The sequence below is a fragment of the Biomphalaria glabrata genome, chromosome 9 (assembly GCF_947242115.1).
Source record: "Biomphalaria glabrata chromosome 9, xgBioGlab47.1, whole genome shotgun sequence".
In the NCBI taxonomy this organism is placed as follows: Eukaryota; Metazoa; Mollusca; class Gastropoda; family Planorbidae; genus Biomphalaria; species Biomphalaria glabrata.
The window spans coordinates 4815603-4824976 of NC_074719.1; the positions used below are offsets into that span (position 1 = coordinate 4815603).

At 37.7% G+C, this 9374-nt stretch overlaps 1 protein-coding gene across 4 annotated transcripts in view; it reads right to left on the reverse strand.

Annotated features, from left to right (window-relative positions):
• Positions 1-1591, reverse strand: part of LOC106073500 (WD repeat-containing protein 47-like) — a 68291-nt gene extending 66700 nt beyond the window's left edge. Inside the window, exon 1 of one of the 4 annotated variants that reach the window (XM_056041919.1) lies at positions 1447-1591. The gene's annotated coding sequence lies outside the window, so the exon portion shown is untranslated. Of the gene's footprint in view, positions 1-1367 lie in introns of all 4 variants that reach the window. The other 3 variants (XM_056041921.1, XM_056041922.1, XM_056041920.1) reach the window with 3 other exon arrangements.
• Between the last annotated feature and the right edge of the window lie 7783 nt (positions 1592-9374).

Sequence of the window (9374 nt, forward strand, 5' to 3'; positions counted from 1 at the left end):
TTATTAAACTAAGTAACTAGGGTCTACTGTAACTTCAAGAGTTGTATTTCATGTGAGTTGTATGCTACACTGTTATGATTGACAATTTTATTTAAGTATTTAAATCAAGGCATCAAGGGAAAGAATATCAAATACGTTTATTGCATACATATATTTGTTCATTTACTGAATTTATCAAGGCAAAACAACTCATCCATAGTCATACATAGACTCTAGATGTAATTAAAATTAGGTAATCTAGATCTAAATAGAATGGTTCTAATACTCATACAGAAAAGTTAATCTTCTGACTAATCAATTCAATGGAACGACTTTTTAGAACTAGATATATAGAATATATATGTAGATAGATATCTGAATCTCGAAAGTAGATTCTAGTCAATGTAGATCTATATCTAGATCATCTAGGCTCTAAGCCTAGACTAAACCAGTAAATGATCATGATGAGTTGACTGATGGGAGTATCATGTGAGACTTATCATTATATATTATATATGATATCTATAAATCTAAAAGTCTACTGATGTACTTTTTGAAGTCTAAACTACTGTCATATGATAAATCTATCTTAGGCTAGAAATTTAGCCCCAGGACAATATATATTATATACTATATTAGTAGATCTATAGTATCTATAGCCTATGTAAATCTATGTAAACATGTAAAACAACAAGCAATAGTCCTAGATCTAGTTAATTATTCAAATTCAGATATTTAGTACTCCAAGCCTCTGATCATGATATTGATATTGTCATTAGTCATTATTATTGTTACTCAGTTTACTGTTACTTCTGTTAGGGTAGACTGTTCTTGTCGTGACTGGAGTTAGAATTATAGTAATACTAACTAATACTAAATCTATGTAGTTCAATAGAATCAATAGATTTAAATAATTTTATAGAATCATTCATAATTCATAAAATAATCTAGATCTAGATTCTCGATCTAGGTCGTCTAGGACTAGATTACTATACAAGAATACTAGATCTAATACTAATATTCTAATTCTATTCTACTAAATTATACTACTATTATACTATAAAATAAAATCTAGATCTAGATTCTACTCTAGTTAGTTAAAATTAAAATTAGTTAATAAAATAAGTATATAGATCTAAAATATTATAAAGATTAAAGATACTCTAGATTCTAGTAGATAACTAGATTAGTAATATAGATAATTAGTCATTACTACTGAGTCTACTCACTCTACTGAGACTACTGTAACTAGTCTACTCTACTGTCAGTATCAGTACTCAAACTCAAGTACTGTCTTAACTCATTAACTGTCTACTACTTTTAACTTTAGACTTTAGTTTAGGTCTTTACTCAGACTCAGTAGAAGTAGTATTACTAGTATTAGTAACTAGTCTAGTAAAATTATAATAATCTGGACCTGGATCTCTAGACCTAGATAGATTATGTCGATACACAAAGCAAGAATACCTGGTCGGCTACCTTCGTGTACAATATTTATCAGAGTAGATCTAGACTCAATGTAAGGTAAGAGTGAGTCACTAGATTTTTTTTCTACACCTGTAATGCAATTTTACTCTAAAAGTTGTTTTTGGAATCGCGACCTCGGAAGCAATCTTCCCAACACAAACGGGAGCGGCTAGTATTTTATTTCATGGCTTCACCGTAACTATAGTACCGGTCTATGGACCATGGACTAATATTGTTGTGAGGGTGAGAAATTTAACATTTTGTCGTGAGTAAATCATATCTTGCAGACGATGCTTCAAAAGAGAAGATAATTTCGACCTATGCTTATCAATGTGTTTATCTATTCATGCATATTAATCAAAATTAAACTGTTGTTTGTTAACAGTGCTTTATAAATAAGATTATTATTATTGCTATTATTACTCTACTTGCCCAAAACAAGTCAAATATGTATAAATTAAAAAAAAATACTTTAAAAAAAAGCATCCCTTACAAAATGCGTAAAAAAAAAATATAGCCAATTAGTTAATTAGTGTTAATAAATTATTTATATAGAAAAGGGGAAATAACTGTCACAACATTAAGAGATGTGGTTTCTAAATGCGCAGTTCTTTCCCTTGTATAAGCATTTTTGAAAAGTAATTTTTTTTTATTAATATTTTGCATGTTTTTAATCTCTTCTAATTTTATATATTACCAGGGGCGGACAGGGTGAACAATCTGGCCCACAAATTGCATGCCATATGATGGACACAATCATTCATGTCCTCAAAAGCATTGTGTAAAATTTAATAATGTATCGAAAGCAGTTAGCTAAATGAATAATATGATTTTGAAACTATCTAATAAGCACTATTTTATCTTATAAAATACAGACGTTACTTCAAAAAAGAACCTAGTTACATCCTATGCGTGTTCCTAGGTTAATCTAGTCATGCATTCAAACCAATGACTTTAATTTTGACATTGGTTTTCCTGGCTATCTCAGGCAACCCATTCCATGCTCTAATAGCACTAGAGAAGAAGGAGCATTTGTATATATTTGTCCTAGCATATGGAAGGTATATACCTATATCTTTGAGTCTTTTTGAGAATTTTATTAGGTTTAGTATTTGAAGATTATAATGGTTCAGCGTTTTATGTACAATTGCTACTTTACTTTTAAGTATATTTAATCCTGAAGGCTTTCTAAATTTAGTGATTTTACTAAAAGTGACACTAGACACTAGTCAAATTTGAATAATTGTTTGTTATGAATCTCACTGCTCTATGTTGTGTCTGTTACAGCATGGAACTGGTTACGTTTTTTTTTTAATTGTTCAAGAAGGAGCAGAAAATAAGTAAGATATAAATCAACTATTGCTGGAATCCTGTGAAAAAAAAAAGTAGGCCTAATACAATTATATATTCACTAAGATAATGAAGTCAGTATTTATGAATGGACATCAGGGGCGGACTGGCTCTATGGGCCATCGGGCAAATGCCCGTTGGGCCGGTAGGCCACCAAAAGGGCCTCATGAATGCCACTATAGAACGTATTAAACTTTTAATAATAATTATATTTTCTTGTAAAAGAGGCCCTCTGCGCGTCGTGTTTTTTTTTAAATCTTTGACAGACTCAACAGTATATGCTAATTTAATCTAACACATTTATATAGCATGCGGCCTCAGAACGAGACAGCTGGAGGTCACTCAAGAAGGCCGCGGGATACACATTTGAGACCAAAAGAAAATCCGCTGCCGAGAACAGACGCTTATGGCGAAAAGTAAATCTTAATTGATTACCGGCGGACAATGACTATATGCTTGCCCTGGGTGTATCAAAATATGTAGATAACAGCTGGGGCTGCGTATCCACGGGAAATACTGCATTCCTCACTAATCTTCGGACTCGACGACACGCCTTATTATGACTATCTTTATAAATTTGGTGAATCTCCAATGATTGCGAGAAAATACAATTCTTTTTCTACATTCTTTTTTTACACAGGATTCCAGCAAAAATTGATTTATAACCTTATCTTATCTTATATAATACAGACGTTACTTCAAAAAAGAAGTAACCTGTCTGTATAATGACCCTGTCAACTAGATCAGTGTTTTGCAAACCGTGGTATGCATACCTCCTGTAACATCTCGCTCCAGTCTTCTAGCCCTGGGTGGCGCAGGGAGGAGGATCACCCCCCCCCCTCACCCGCGATAGAAGAGGCACTCGACGCCGCAAATAACACCCGCCGTGGCTGTGGCTTTGATGCAATGGACCCCTTCGCATTGCGGCGTGAGTGGAGATGGGGCGGCGGACGTATGCGTGAGAGAGGGCGCGTTGGCAGCAACGAATCTCGAAGTACCAAGCATGTTTCTTTATACAAGTTACGGGGAAAATCCGAGCACATATTAATGAGAAGTAATTAAAATCCTGAGAGGAATCCGATAAGGCCCGTTGTGTCTGGTAGCATATAGGTCACAACGATCCATGGTGGCAGCTAGTAAAGTCAGAACAGTCAATCATTGCGCACTCAGTGTAGGACGGAACACTATTAGGATATAATCCGAACTATGACGGGAAAAAGGGGGGGGGACGATCACTCGATCTGTATGGGGGCTAGGAGGCACTACGCCGGACGGCTCAGTTTCTTACTAGAGCACTTCGGAAGAAGTAGTCCTTCCTGCTCTGGACCCAATTGGGGTTCATCTCCTGAAGTACTTCAAGCCATTGCAAATGATAACCTCGTTTTCCACGTTACACGTATCGATGTCCGCTTTTACTGTTGTTGTTTTTTTTTACACTTTTCTGTTGACATTGTGTTTATGTGTATGTGTTTGTTATTAGTATGTAGAGTTATTCTCCTTGGTAAGAAAGTTCATATCATAGTGTTGTGTGTAACCTCGTACTGTGAGAGTCTGTAAACAAATAGACTGATGAATCTGGCGTTATAAATGCACATTCCTCGTCCCATATGCTAGGACAAATTTGTACAAATACTCCTTCTACCCTAGTGCTATTAGAGCATGGAATGGGTTGCCTGAGCTAGCCAGGAAAACCAGTGACTTGGCAGCATTTAAGTCATCGGTTAATATGCATGACTGAATGCATGACGCGTAGGAAGTAATAATCTTCTTTTTTTGAAGTAACGTCTGTATTATATAAGATAAGATAGTGTTGGCGTTGTTTATAGTTATTAAGTGTAGCGTTTCTAGCTTAACATTTTCAATCTGAAGTTTATCTCTGGAAGATATGTGAACAATCTAGATCTAGTAAAGTGGTTTTTTTTTTTTAATTTGATTATCGCTCTGATTAGTGACAGAAAAAATCAAGAAATGATGCAACGCCAGTCACTTGCGAGTTGGGCATGTCACGGTATCTCAGGTAACTTCTTGGCAGTCTTTTCTTCAGTCCAATTTATAGTTTCTCCCAAAGACGTATCCATGCCACAAGATATTTTCTTCCATGACAAACATAAACAATGAAACCAACAAACTGTTCGGATTTGGAACACAATCGTATCTTATCACAATCTTATCTTATCTGTAGAAGCATCTCGACCAGCAGGACGATAGATTGATGATGTGTAGACAGATCTACAACAGCTTGGGGGTTTTGCAGGGGCGGATTTGCTATATGGGCAGGGCCTGTCCTACAGATTGCGGGCCCTATGCGAAACGGATTGCGCGGGGCCTATTCTGGGTTGTGATAAGGACAATAATTGAAAATTAAGATTTTGTATTAGAAAATAAATTCGTCTTTACATTTTATTCATACTTTACTACAGAATCACGGTCAAATTAACTTTACGAGCCATCTACAGTAGATAGTAGATTTTCTTACAAAAAGCCGATAAACATTAAGCCTTTTAGATTTACTATCGAATAGCAAAATATCGCTTTTTTTTTTTAAGATGTCGAGATATATGCCAGTGACTATTAAAGTAAATTAAGTATTTGAACTTCTAGTTTTGGTTAAAAATCGCCTTATTCTTACATTTGTTTATTAAATGAAAGCTGAATATGCCGTTTTTTTTTAAAATCGCGATAAATTAATCTATTGCAAGAGCTTTCATGTTTCTTCCCTGTTCAATCAGTATGCTTCACTCTTTTAATGATATCAACAAGTTTCAAAATCATGTAATAAAGTTAGAGGCGGACTTAGCAGTGCGCGGTGCCCTGGGCGAATGTTATATGCGGAGCCCTGAACCGTTAGGGTAGACAATAAGCCTACATATTTCGTACGCCTCTGACACGTAGTTCTTATTTTAGTGACAAAACATACTACCGTACGTAAGTACTAGCCTTTTAACTACTCAAAGCGCTCCCCACTTTAACTTCTGGATCTGACACGTCCACAAACCCTATGTAAACGCTATCTGCTCCTTGTGGTAAGCAAGCGTGCAGTCAAAATTGATGGGAAAATATGCCATTAGGCCCTAATCCCATTTCCGAGGTACTGGCCAGGGCCGGTCTTAGCCCACTGCAACCTATGCGGTCGCAGTGGGCCCCGCTCTTTCATAGGCCCCGCGCTAATTGTAAGTGTAAATTATTAAATTAAATCATTATAACATTTATATAATTACAGGGTTTCCACTTTTTTCCTGATTTTTTAGGAGATGTCCAGAAAAGGCAAAATATACGAAAAACTCCTTGAAATCTCCTGAAATTATTAAAATCTCCTGAAAATGAACGATATTGTCATTTTTTTGGGTGCCAATAAATAAAAACAGCATTGCGGGCTTTCATTTATTAAAAATTTATTGCAAAGACGAAAGTATTTTCTAACTAAAATAATCGTAATTTTGACATTATGCTTATCCCTACCCAGACTAGGCCCCGCGCAATTCGTTTCGCAAAGGGCCCCGCAATTGCTAGGAACAGCCCTGGTACTGGTCGTGAACTTCGGCGTTCATAATTCGTCCAAGATGTTCTTGCAAGGTTGGGTCGAATTCGTCAAGCATCTTAACCAAGTAGAAAAACTGACCGTTGTTCGTTGCGTTCTGTTGGCAAGATACTGAACAATCGCTAGAATTCTGAGCGCGAATGAAGTTTTTCTTTTCTAATTTGTTCTGGCATCAGAATATTCATTGCGCTACCATTGGGTGCAGTGGTAAAGCGCTTGGCTTCCAAACCTGGGGTCGTGGGTTCGAATCTCGGTGAAGACTGGAATTTTGAAATTAGGGATTTTTAGGATGCCCCTGAGTCCACCCAGCTCTAATGGGTACCTGACTTTAGTTGGGGAAAGTAAAATCAGTTGGTCATTGTGCTGGCCACATGACACCCTGCTCGTTACCTGTTGGCCAAAGAAACAGAAGACCTTAACGTCATCTGCCCCAAGGTCTGAAAAGGGAACTTTACTTACTTACCTAACCTCCTCTGCCCTATAGATCTCAAGGTCTGAAAGGGGGGAACTTTACTTTTTTAAAAATATGTTAAATGAAATGTCAATAGAACTTCATAAGTGACTATTACCCAGCACAGAGTTAGCGTGTCCAACATTAGTATGGTAGTTATAGCAGTAGACATAATGCATGCATTTTCATTTTGATAAACCATGAGTCCACACAACTCTAATGGGTACCTGACTACTTAACCGTTGGCCAAAGAAACAGATAAACTTAACATCATCGCCCCTATAGGTCGCAAGGATCTTTACCATTGGACATAACTCGAGTTTAATCCAATCACGCTGACACATAATTATAAGTATGCATGGCTGCCTGGCCGTGCGTTCGGTCGTCTCAGTGGTCCTGCCCGCTGCCATCCCCCGTCGTCCTGCGGGAGGTTTGGACTAGGAAGTAGATTATCTTCAACTCTGAAGGAACATCCGAAACATGTCAAACTATTTTTACAAACGAACATTTAAATGTGATTGACAGAAACCTCAAGCTCCTGGATTTTATTACCAAGGTGTTTCCAGTCGCAGCAGCTTTCGTTTGCTAATTGGCCTTCAGTAACTATAGTGTCAATCAACTGTCTTTAGTCTTTGGTATAAGAACAAAGTGTATGATAGGAGCTATAGCTGTACATCGACTTTCGCAGCTCCGACTTTATAATAAAAAAAAAAATACATCCGCGTTGTAAACTGAAGCACGGGTTTTAACACGGCCACCCGATGTTTATGTACAGTAGCCTATTGGGGAAAAAATGAATACGTCATCGTCAAACTTTCTGGATGCTGATTGGCTGAAAAAAACTGCATACATCCACTTGTAAGATACAAGCTAGGTCACAGTACCATACAAGGAATTCTAACACACCGTCGGTTGTTTTTTTTTTTTTTTTTATATTGCGGCCTAAGTTTACTGTTTACGTACCAATTCTTTTTGTTATGTAATGCGACATAACAGTAGCCCTACTGGATGACTCTTTAGTTACGATATAAAGGATTCTTCAAAGTATGTGGTGTTTTTTTTTTAATGCCAAGGTGAACTGTTATACAGTGATAGCCGCTTAGAATGTAGGCCTACAGGTCATAAGAGAGTTGGAGATCAAAATTGTCGTGTTAAAAGCTTACATGGCAATTGATATATAGATGCCAGGAAATCTTGAGCAACAAGTCCTAGTTTATGAGAACTCGACGGTGAAAAGGGAATCTCCTATCGCGGGTCCCCCCCCCCCCTCAGGCGAGGTCATGAGGGGTGCCCCACTTGCCACCCTCTTAGGCCGCTACTGAATAAAGTATTCTATTCAAACTTATTAATAATAGTAATAATAATAATAATCTTTATTCTGCGTAAGGAAATTTGTCTTACATTTTGTGCATTCTGTGGCATTTTACGTCTCTAGAGAAAATCTTTTCCCTTTGGAACTTCTTGTGTGACTAAAGAGGCCAATCCTTGATACACAGCTGCGGTCGCAGGTTGGGCATATGTAATCACCAGGCGCAGTTGCATTTTCACCTTTCTTTCTGCTTCTGTTGTGCATGGCATCTGCAATCCGGGACCCATCCTTTATGACCTCTCTCCACGTGGATCTATCCAGTGCTACTTTTTCCCAGCTGCTAGTGTCGATTTTGAAGAGCTTCATGTCGCGTTTGCATACATCCGTATACAGTAAAATGGGCAACCAGCGGCTCTCCTGCCTTCTATTAGATCGCCCTACAGAATGTTTTGTGGAAGTCGACCTACCGTACTGGCATTACACCAAACAAAACATTACAATTTAATGCTACAACTGTTTAAACTATAGCTTCTAAGTCTATATGGTTGTAGAATGTCATTTCGTTATATCTAAATCCTTTTTTTGTGGCTTGCGTTCAATTTTCGATCAAAACTTGAATTATTTTGAGAGCGGGTAACATTAATAATAATAAGGCTTGTCTTCGAGTCCGAAGATTAGTGAGGAGTGCAGTATTTCCCGTGGCTGCGCAGCCCCAGCTGTGACCTACATATTTTGCCACATCCAGGCCATTCACAAGATCATAGGACCAACGAATTTAGAGCTACACCACGAAGAATAAAGTAAGATAAACTAACTTACCCAATATTGTGGAAAGAAAAAACCAAAGAAAACAAAAGATCCGCCATCAGCACAACCACAACATAGGCAAAGAGTTTGAGAGCAGGTAACAATAGATGTACGTCATGTGACAACCCATTTGTGGGCCGGATGGTATGGTAATGCCAGGGCCGATTTTGACACCCAGTCCGCCCCCAGGGGTTCAGGCGTGGAGTCGTAAGGCTCAGGAGAGATCTGAAAGGAAGGATGTGCTGAAGCAGGTCGGAGACCTCCATGGGCTGTAGCGCCACTGGGATGGATGCAGCAAGAATTTCACGTCCGATAATCTCGCATGTGAATTTTCATTCGTTTGCCATTTATTCATCTCCCGCGTTTTTTTAATTCCTTAATAATTCAAGATTTGTTTCTTTGTTTTTTAAAGCATGTTTTACATGTGCCTTTAGAGTTGAATGGGGGCGCGGTGGATGAATGGTTAACCGCTT